The 9,323-nt window shown below is 46.0% G+C and overlaps 1 pseudogene; it reads left to right on the forward strand.

Moving 5' to 3' along the window:
- Nucleotides 1-7,235: 7,235 nt before the first annotated feature.
- Nucleotides 7,236-8,915, forward strand: LOC139569842 (proton channel OTOP3-like; annotated as a pseudogene).
- Nucleotides 8,916-9,323: the final 408 nt, after the last annotated feature.

A 9,323-nucleotide genomic window follows, 5' to 3' on the forward strand; every position in this document is an offset into this window, starting at 1 on the left:
AGACGATGCTGGGCCAATTGTGCGCCGCCCTATGGGACTCTCAATCATGGCCGGATGTGATGCAGCCTGGATTCGAACCAGGTACTGCAGTGACACCTCTTGCACTGTGATGCAGTGTCTTAGACCAACAGTAACCATTTAATTTTAGACCTGGACAAGCACACCTGATTCAACAAGTTGACAATACGTGCAATATAAATGTCTAGTGCCCTCACCAGGCACAGCACACTTGGGAGAAAAACCCAGCCCACTCACAGCCATGGGAGGTGCATATGAGGACAAATGTAAGGGCCGGTTCACATGTCTGTCAGACAGGACCTTCGGAAAGAAAGAGGGGTTAGGCCAGATGGTAGCACTCACCTTGTCTACACCAATTCAGAAACATTCAGCACTCACTGAAAGAGCATGAAGTTCACTAATCTTCTTAGTAGAGGTAATTGCCAACAGGAATGCCACCTGCATGGATAGGTGCTTCAAAGACTAACCCCAGGGGCTCAAAGGGTGGCCTATCAAGTGCTGACAGCACCACTTCAAGGTCCCAGTTTGGCACCGAATTGGCCTTCCCTGGACGCAGACGTCTAACTCGCTTCATAAACTTGGAGAGCAATAGGTGGCCACCCGTGGGTCCCTCTGGGCCATCGTCATGGCAAACCGTAAGCCAAATACACTCTCAATGTAGATGCCGCATGCCCTGCATCAAACAGTGATTGTAAGAAGTTTTAAACCGTTTATACATCACACAACTCTGGGGCAACATTATGACCCTCGCACCAAGTACAGAATATGCCCCACCGCATTTGATATGACGCGTTGGTGGAGGAAGCCCTGGCGTTCTGCAATGTGTTCACCACATTGTCCAGAATGCCTATACTTGCCCATTTACCAAAAGCTGGAGGCGACGTGGGTCCGGATGCCAGAACGTCCCCCGAGCCTGAGAGAGCAGGTCGGGTATCAGCGGCAGCTGGCATGGGGTCCCAGAGCGGAGGGACACCAGGAGGCTGAACCATGGTCGTCGCGGCCAATAAGGGGCATCAGTGCACACTAGCTCCCTGCGATGGACTCTGTTCAGTATCACTCCCTCCAACAGGAAGGAGTGAGAGTGCCATATCAACAGAGTCCTCACACATGCATTTGTCACCGATAGCTGACGATGTCTGTGTCATCTATGGTGTAGATGGTGAGAGTTTAACCATTGCTGGAGTGGCCTGGGGTTTTAAAAAATCCCAGTAACATCAATCGAGAAGCCGATGTGAGAAGGCTGAGTAACTTCTGCCACTCTAATATGAACACAGCTCGTCCAAGCCGGAAACGGTCTAGTTAGACCTGTATCTTCTCTAATCTCACCTGAGGGAGACGTGCTCTCATAAGAGTTGAGTCAATCAACATCCCCAGGAAGACCGTCTGTGAGGGAGTCAGGTTGCTCTTCTCCTGTTTAGGGTGAGGCCCAGGTCATGAATGTGCTTCATGATTATCCTTGTGTCTTCTGTAGGTTGCTCTCTTGATTGAGTACACACCAGCCAGTCGCCTAGGTAGTTTAGCACTAGAATGCCCTGGGACATGATAGGCGCTAGGACCTCGCCCATGCACTTTGTGAATGTACGCAGCGCCAGTGAGTGGCCGAATGGGAGGACTTTGAATTTGTGAGCCACTCCTTCAAATACAAACTGGAGGTACTTCCAGTGATCTCGATGAAAAGGAACGTGGAAGTACGCATCCTTCAGGTCGAGCGTGATGAACCTTCTTAGCCGTGTGATGCTGCTTGTGAGGGTGGTCACGATGCCTGTCCTTCTGCTGTCAGGTTATGTAAAATGCCAGTTCCCATTTCCTTGCGTCTTGGTGGTGGTAGGGGGGGGCAAGACGTTGCTGGAGCACCCTCGAGACATCCTGCCCTGTCTTCCTGCTCCTCTGAGGGGCGGCAGTAGGGCGTGCAGTTGCCAAGAACTCCTGCAAAGTCTCTGTCTTTGTGCAGTTTTGTAGTCTGCTGTATGATGTCTACCCCTGGCCCAAAGGTGGAACCCGGTGTGAAGGGGAGCTCCAAGAATGTTTTCTGAAATGCAGTTTAGACTGTGCCAGCCAAAGATGGTGGTGGAAAGTCACCACTGAAGCCAAAGCCTTGCCATTGGCACGTGCCATGTCCGTCTGGAGCATAGTAAGCAGCCTTGACACTTCTGTGGCCTCCTTAAGAAGCTTGTCACCAACCCCTGGGAGGCGAGGGATCAGCAGGGTGAGGTAGCATCGTAGCTGCATTTACGAGTTGCGTCATGATGGAGAGGGTCCCAGAAGTGCTTTGCAGCCGTTCATCGCTTACTCTTTCAGGTCCTGGTTTGAGGCGAGGCACCTTGCCAATGATCTTCTTGTCAGGGAGGATCATGGAAGCCACCATGTCATCCATCACCGGATGGTGGTCTAGACCCAAGGTCTCTGCATCCATTCAGAGTGTCTACGGCCTGGTCTGGTTGTTGCAATGGAAGGACCCTCCCATCTTGCTACAATATTTGCGGAGAGCCAAAGCAAACTTGGGGCACATGGGGATAAGGAACTGCTCAGATGGTGTTTTCTTCCAGCTTGATATCAAGGGCGGTAGCCAATCTTGCTAAAAGCTCCCGTGTTGCTTCCATCAACGCCGGGGTTCCTCCGTAGTGGTGCTCCCAGCTACAGATGGCACTTTGGACTGGATCGATCCCTGATGTGCTCGGAACACTGAATCACTGTCACCCAACTCCAACGTCTCCAGTGTGGAGACCGAGGGAGGCTTCGCCGTCATCCCCCCCCCTTCAACTCCTCAGCCGTACTGAGTTTGGGGGGGGCCAAAGGGGTGGTGCCGTGACAACGCATCACCCCAGAGGGGGGAATACAGTTATCAGACGGGGAGGATTGTACTGTGGACCTCATCCCCTCCAGGCATGCTAAGCGCATGCGTTCTCCAAAGGTGGTGCAGGCCAAAGACCAATTGATTTCGGCAAGACAGATCTTCCAAAGGTGGGGGAGTGGAAATCTTTACCAAGGATCATCTTTACTACTCAGTTGTCTGTCCCCAAACAATTAGATTTTCTGGTTTTAAGCATAAACTTTAAAATAGCTCTTTGTTGACTGTTGTTGTGTTATTGTCCTCCATCAGCACCGGCCTGTACCCTACCTGCCCTAAGCTCTCTGCTGGACCCTTACACTAAGTCTAAATTTGTCCTGCTAGGTGACCTAAACTGGGACATGCTTAAACCACCTGACCAAGTCCTAAAGCAATGGGACTCCCTAAATCTTTTTCAGATTATTACCAATCCCACAAGGTATGACTCCAAACACCCAGAAAAGGCTACTCTCCTCGATGTTATCCTCACAAATAATCCTGATAGGTACCAGTCTGGTGTTATCTGTAATGACCTTAGTGATCATTGTTTAACAGCCTGTATTCGCAATGGCTACTCAGTGAAACGTTCTGTCCTGATTTGTCATAGACGCTTGCTAAAAAACTTAAATGTGCAAGCCTTCCTTCATGACCTGGCCTCTGTAAATTGGTATCGAATCAGCTTGATACCCTCTGTCGAAGAAGCTTGGACCTTCTTTTTTGATATCTTCAGTGATATTGTTCACTATCACGCCCCCATACAGAAAATGAGAATTAAAAACAGGTTCAGCCCCTGGTTCGACCGTGATCTTGCAGTTACTCCACCTCAAGAATCGCATTTTGCGTGTGCCGAGCCTTTCGCCTACTCAGGCTGACTGGCTCTCGTTCAGGCAAGTGCACTCAGTGCACTCAGGCTATCCGGAAGGCCAAAGTTAGTTACGTTAAGGAGCAGTTCTCTCTCTGTGCGTCTAACCCCAAGAAGTTCTGAAAAATGCACTCCATACTCTTCTGTAAACTGGTCATCTCTGTATACCCGTCGCAAGACCCACTGGTTGATGCTTATTTATAAAACCCTCTTAGCCCTCGCTCCCCCTTATCCGAGATATCTACTGCAGCCCTCATCCTCCACATACAACACCCGTTCTGCCAGTCACATTCTGTTAAAGGTCCCCAAAGCACACACATCCCTGGGTTGCAAATTTTTTCAGTTCGCTGCAGCTAGCGGCAGAACGGGTGTTGTATGTGGAGGATGAGGGCTGCAGTAGATATCTCACATAAGGGGGAGTGGGGCCTAAGAGATAAATGTAGCCTATAACTTAGAAATGTCTCAAGAGCATAGCACACCTGTCTTACCCTATCATTACCCACAATATAAGGTTGCAATACTCCATTGTTTATAAGAGGAACATAAACCATGTATAGCTTCAAAATATGTTCAAAAGCTGTCAACTACCTTGTCCATTTCCCATCTGAATAGGTATATGAATTAGGCTAGGTCTCATGTAGGGTTAAGGAATGATTTCGTGCACACCAATTACACCTTGTTCTGGACTAGAAAGAATTTTGTCTGGAGATTTTCCGTTGATCTCGCTTTTTATTCCAGGACTAGGCTTAACCAGTGTCTGGGAAAACCTCTCCATAATGTTTAAATTAGTGGTATGGGATGATGTCTTACATGAAAAAACACATTTACAGTACATTTTTATATTTTTGTTCAGTGTACTTGGTAAAATGTTGGTCCCATGTTTCATGAGCTGAAATAAAAGATCCCAGAAATGTTCCATACGCACAAAAAGCTTATTTCGCAAAAAGGTTGTGCACAAATGTGTTTCTATACCTGCTAGTGAGCATTTCTCCTTTGCCAAGACAATCCATCCACCTGCCAGGTGTGGCATATCAAGAAGCTGATTAAACAGCATTATCATTATACAGGTGCACCTTCTGCTGGGGACAATAAAAGGCCACTCTAAAATGTACAGTTTTGTCACACAACACAATACCACAGATGTCTCAACTTTTGAGGGAGCAAGGCAATTGCCATGCTGACTGCAGGAATGTCCACCAAAGCTGATGCCAGAGAATTTAACATTGTTTTAGAGAATTTGGAAGTACGTCCAGCCGGCCTTAGAACCGCAGACCACTTCTATGGCGTCGTGTGGGCGAGCGGTTTGCTGATGTCAACATTGTGAACAGAGTGCCCCATGATGGCGGTGGGGTTATGGTATGGGCAGGCATAAAATACAGACAACGAACACAATTGCATTTTATCTATGGCAATTAGAATGCACAGAGATAACGTGACGAGATCCCGAGCCCCATTGTCGTGCCATTCATCCGCCTCCATCACCTCATGTTTCAGCATGATAATGCTCGGCCCTATTGAAGAGAATTGTGACAACATTCCACTGGCCACAATCAACAGCCTGATCAAGTCTATGCGAAGGAGATGTGTGTTGCACTGCATGAGATAAATGGTGGTCACAGCAAATACTGACTGGTTTTCTTATCCAACCCCTACTTGCATCTGTGACCAACAGATGCATGTTTGTATTCCCAGTCATATGACATCCATATATGAGGGCCTAATGAAAATAATTAAATTGACCGATTTCCTTATATGAACTGAACTGAAAAATCTTTAAAATTGGTGCATCTTTTATATTTTTATTCAGTATACATTAATGGTGTATACCTCCTCTAAGAATATGTATTAGGGAATTAGGCTGTTTGAGAGAAGGTTTGAATTCTTATCAACCCATCCAATGTGAGTACAGCTGTTGTTGAAGTACAGTAGATCAATAAAACTACAATACTCTAGCAGTAGTTAAGCTGCTGATGCTGAAAAGCCTTGTTAGTGCATACATCCAAGTTCAATAAAGCTACGGTACTCTAGCAGTGGTCATGCTGCTGATGCCGAAAAGCCTTGTTAGTGCGTAGGTCCAATTTCAATAAAGCTACAGTACTCTAGCAGTAGTGAAGCTGCTCATGCCGAAAAGCCTTGTTAGTGCGTAGGTCCAATTTCAATAAAGCTACAGTACTCCAGCAGTAGTGAAGCTGCTCATGCCGAAAAGCCTTGTTAGTGCGTAGGTCCAATTTCAATAAAGCTACAATACTCTAGCAGTAGTCAAGCTGCTGATGCTGAAAAGCCTTGTTAGTGCATAGGTCCAATTTCAATAAAGCTACAATACTCTAGCAGTAGTCAAGCTGCTGATGCTGAAAAGCCTTGTTAGTGCATAGGTCCAATTTAGATTTAGAATTTCCCGTCTTTTTTGGCCTCAGACGAAAGTTAATATTTCCCTTAACATGAATGCAGTATAGATGTGATCTTGTGTCCCCCTTATTGGATTCTACGATTCTACCAGGCTGTATGTCTACAGAGGGACGGATACAAACACATTGATGTATAGCTCTACTTTTTTCCTACATCCATTCCTAAATGTATTAAACAGTGGTTGAGTGCAGGGTGGGCCTCAGTAATTCAATAGGGACAATCAGTTAGTTCTATAAGGATAGCTTCTATATTGTGACAATTTGTAGTTAGGATAACTATCAGATCACAATCCATTATTTGAAATGCTTCAACAAAAGATGTCTCAAATGGCACCCTGTTTCAATAGGGCTCTATTCAAAAGTAGTGCACTTTAAAGCGAACTTGATACCATGTGGGACGCAATCTAAACTAAAACTTGTTTTTGGTTGCCCCCTGTCTCCCTGCCCTGCCAGTGGTCCTGATGCTGTTTGGTGTCTTCAGTCTCCTGCTGCATATCTTCAGGATGGGTTACTATGCCATGATGATGGAGTGTAAGCCGACTGCTAATGTTCTCGCCCACATCGCCGAGGCTCCCTTTCTTGGGCTACAGGTAGTCATAAATCATTGGCCTTTATTTCCACTAAATTATATTTTTCCTGATTTGTTTCAATTCATTGTTTCATTAATTTCAATTTATATTTAAACAGGCTAGTCTCCTTGTGATAGCATTTTTAATAGGGACCTTTATTTAGAATTTGTCTCAACGTAATGTCCTTGTATTACTGTTTTAATTAATGTATTTTGTATCAATCAATCAATCAAATGTATTTATGAAGCCCTTTTTACATCAGCCGATATCACAAAGTGCTATACAGAAACACAGCCTAAAACCCCAAACAGCAAGCAATGCAGATGTAGAAGCACTAGACCTATTTGCTGTGGGCTCACTCCAAAGACTGCATTTACAAGCACAAGATCATCACCAGGTGCATGCCTCTCAATTTCAATCGACTTAAGAAACACATTTATCATCGTATTATAGGTCTTCAGAACGTGCATTGTCTATAGGAACCTACAAAGCAAACAAGGAAAAACAATGTGATTGTTTGTGTGTGTTGGTGTTGTTCTGCTAGGTCTAGGCTGATGGTCACTCTCAGTGGGGATCTGTCCGACAGCTCGGACAGTTCTGACTCAGGTATATAGTGTATTCTTACACAACTAAAACACTCATTCAGTGTTGGACCAGTTGTTATAAAAATCCACCAAAAGCACTCGCACATCTGAGTTATCTCATTGCAGGTGCATGGGAATAAAGCAACGACTTCAAAAAAGAGAAACCTGCACACTGCTCTTGCTCACATAACTTATTATATTAAAGCTTATGTGTCGGCCTCTTGGCCTTCATCATGGTTTCTATTTTCTTTGATGTACTGTATTATCACAAGGAAAGTAGTTCCACTGGGCTGGGCCTGAGTCAGATGATTTGGGGGGTGCTATACCTGAATTACTAACTACTATACATACTTACATTGTATGATATTACTGTGCAGTGCATACCATGATCAAAATGTAAAGGTAAACATTTATTTATAATAATTGATTGGACTTATATAGCGCTTTCCTAGACACCCAAATCGCTTTACATAGTTAAGGGTAAGCTCACCTCATCCATCACCAATAAACATGTCTGAATTCAGCAGGGCTGAGCAATGCAATGGTATGCCAGTACAGTGCAGACACAGTGTGCCTGATTTTCCAGAAGGGTTATGAAGTCCTGTATCCCTTCAACATGGAGTACTACTTGAGGGCAGGCTATATGCTTTATGTGATGTTGTAGAACGTGGGCAGGCAGATGAGCCCTGGGTCAGTACCCCACCATGCCCGAAAGATCAACCTACATATCGTCCACCAGAGTGGAGTCCTATTCAGGCTGTTGTTCTTGTAGCAAATCAAATCAAATGAAACGTTATTTGTCACATGCGCCAAATACAACAAGTGCAGACCCTACCGTGAAATGCTTACTACAAGCCCTTAACCAACAGTGCAGTTCAAGAAAGAGTTAAGAAAATATTTATGAAATAAACTAAAGTAAAAAATTATAAAAAGTAACACAATAAAATAACAATAACGAGGCTATGTACAGGGAGTACCCGGTACAGAGTCAATGTGTAGGGGTACAGGTTAGTCAAAGTAATTTGTACATGTATGTAGGGGTGAAGTGACTATGCATAGATAATACACAGTGAGTAGCATCAGTGTACAAAACAAATGGGGGGGTGTCAATGTAAATAGTCTGGTGGCCATTTGATCAATTGTTCAGCAGTCTTATGGCTTGGGGGTAGAAGCTGTTAAGGAGCCTTTTGGTCCTAGACTTGGTGCTCCGTTACCACTTGCCGTACGGTAGCAGAGAAAGCAGGCTGTCTTCATCCTGTACCATCCTGTACCAAGTCTGGGTGAACCAGCTCCAGCACCGGCACTGTGTTTCTGATGTTCTACGGCTACCATCTAGCTGTGATGCCAATCATGTCCCTCTGCTCCCTGGCTGGCATGTTGGTCCATAAGCTGGATAGGAGGTAAAAGGAGGGGGGACATAATCCCACATGTAGTCTGATGTGTCCTTCTTGGTTGGTACAGCTGGCCCTGTCCAATTTCTCTCTGGTGGCTGCTCTGGCGGTGGGGCCTAGCGGGCCCCTGGGAAGCCTGGATCTTTCCTACTCCCTTCTCAGCCTGTTGGAGATCCTGCTGCAGAACATCTTCATCTCCGAGGGCCTCCACCGATACCCCAGCCTGGCCCTCAGCGTTTGGAGCCCAGACCCAGTTTGAGAACTGCCTGGGGAAGCAGTTCTCATGGCTTCTCAGCCTGGTTTGTCCTGGTCAACCTGGGACAGACTCTTGGAGTCTTCTACAGGATGCACTCTGTGGAAGCCCTAAATGGAGCTACCCATCACAGCATGATGGATAGGGCTGTCTACTGTGCCATTTTCCCCCTCTCCAAGATGCTCTCTGTGGAAGCCCTAATAGAGCTACTCATCACTGCCTGAGCTCCTATCCTCTTCACCCCTTCCCATGTTCTCTTCTCTGCCTGGTTTGTCCTGGTCAACCTGGGACAGACTCTTGGAGTCTTCTACAGGATGCACTCTGTGGAAGCCCTAATGGAGCTACCCATCACAGCATGATGGATAGGGCTGACTACAGTGCCATTTTCCCCCTCGCCTCTCTCGTTCTCTTCTA

The sequence above is a fragment of the Salvelinus alpinus genome, chromosome 3, assembly GCF_045679555.1.
Source record: "Salvelinus alpinus chromosome 3, SLU_Salpinus.1, whole genome shotgun sequence".
Lineage (NCBI taxonomy): Eukaryota > Metazoa > Chordata > Actinopteri > Salmoniformes > Salmonidae > Salvelinus > Salvelinus alpinus.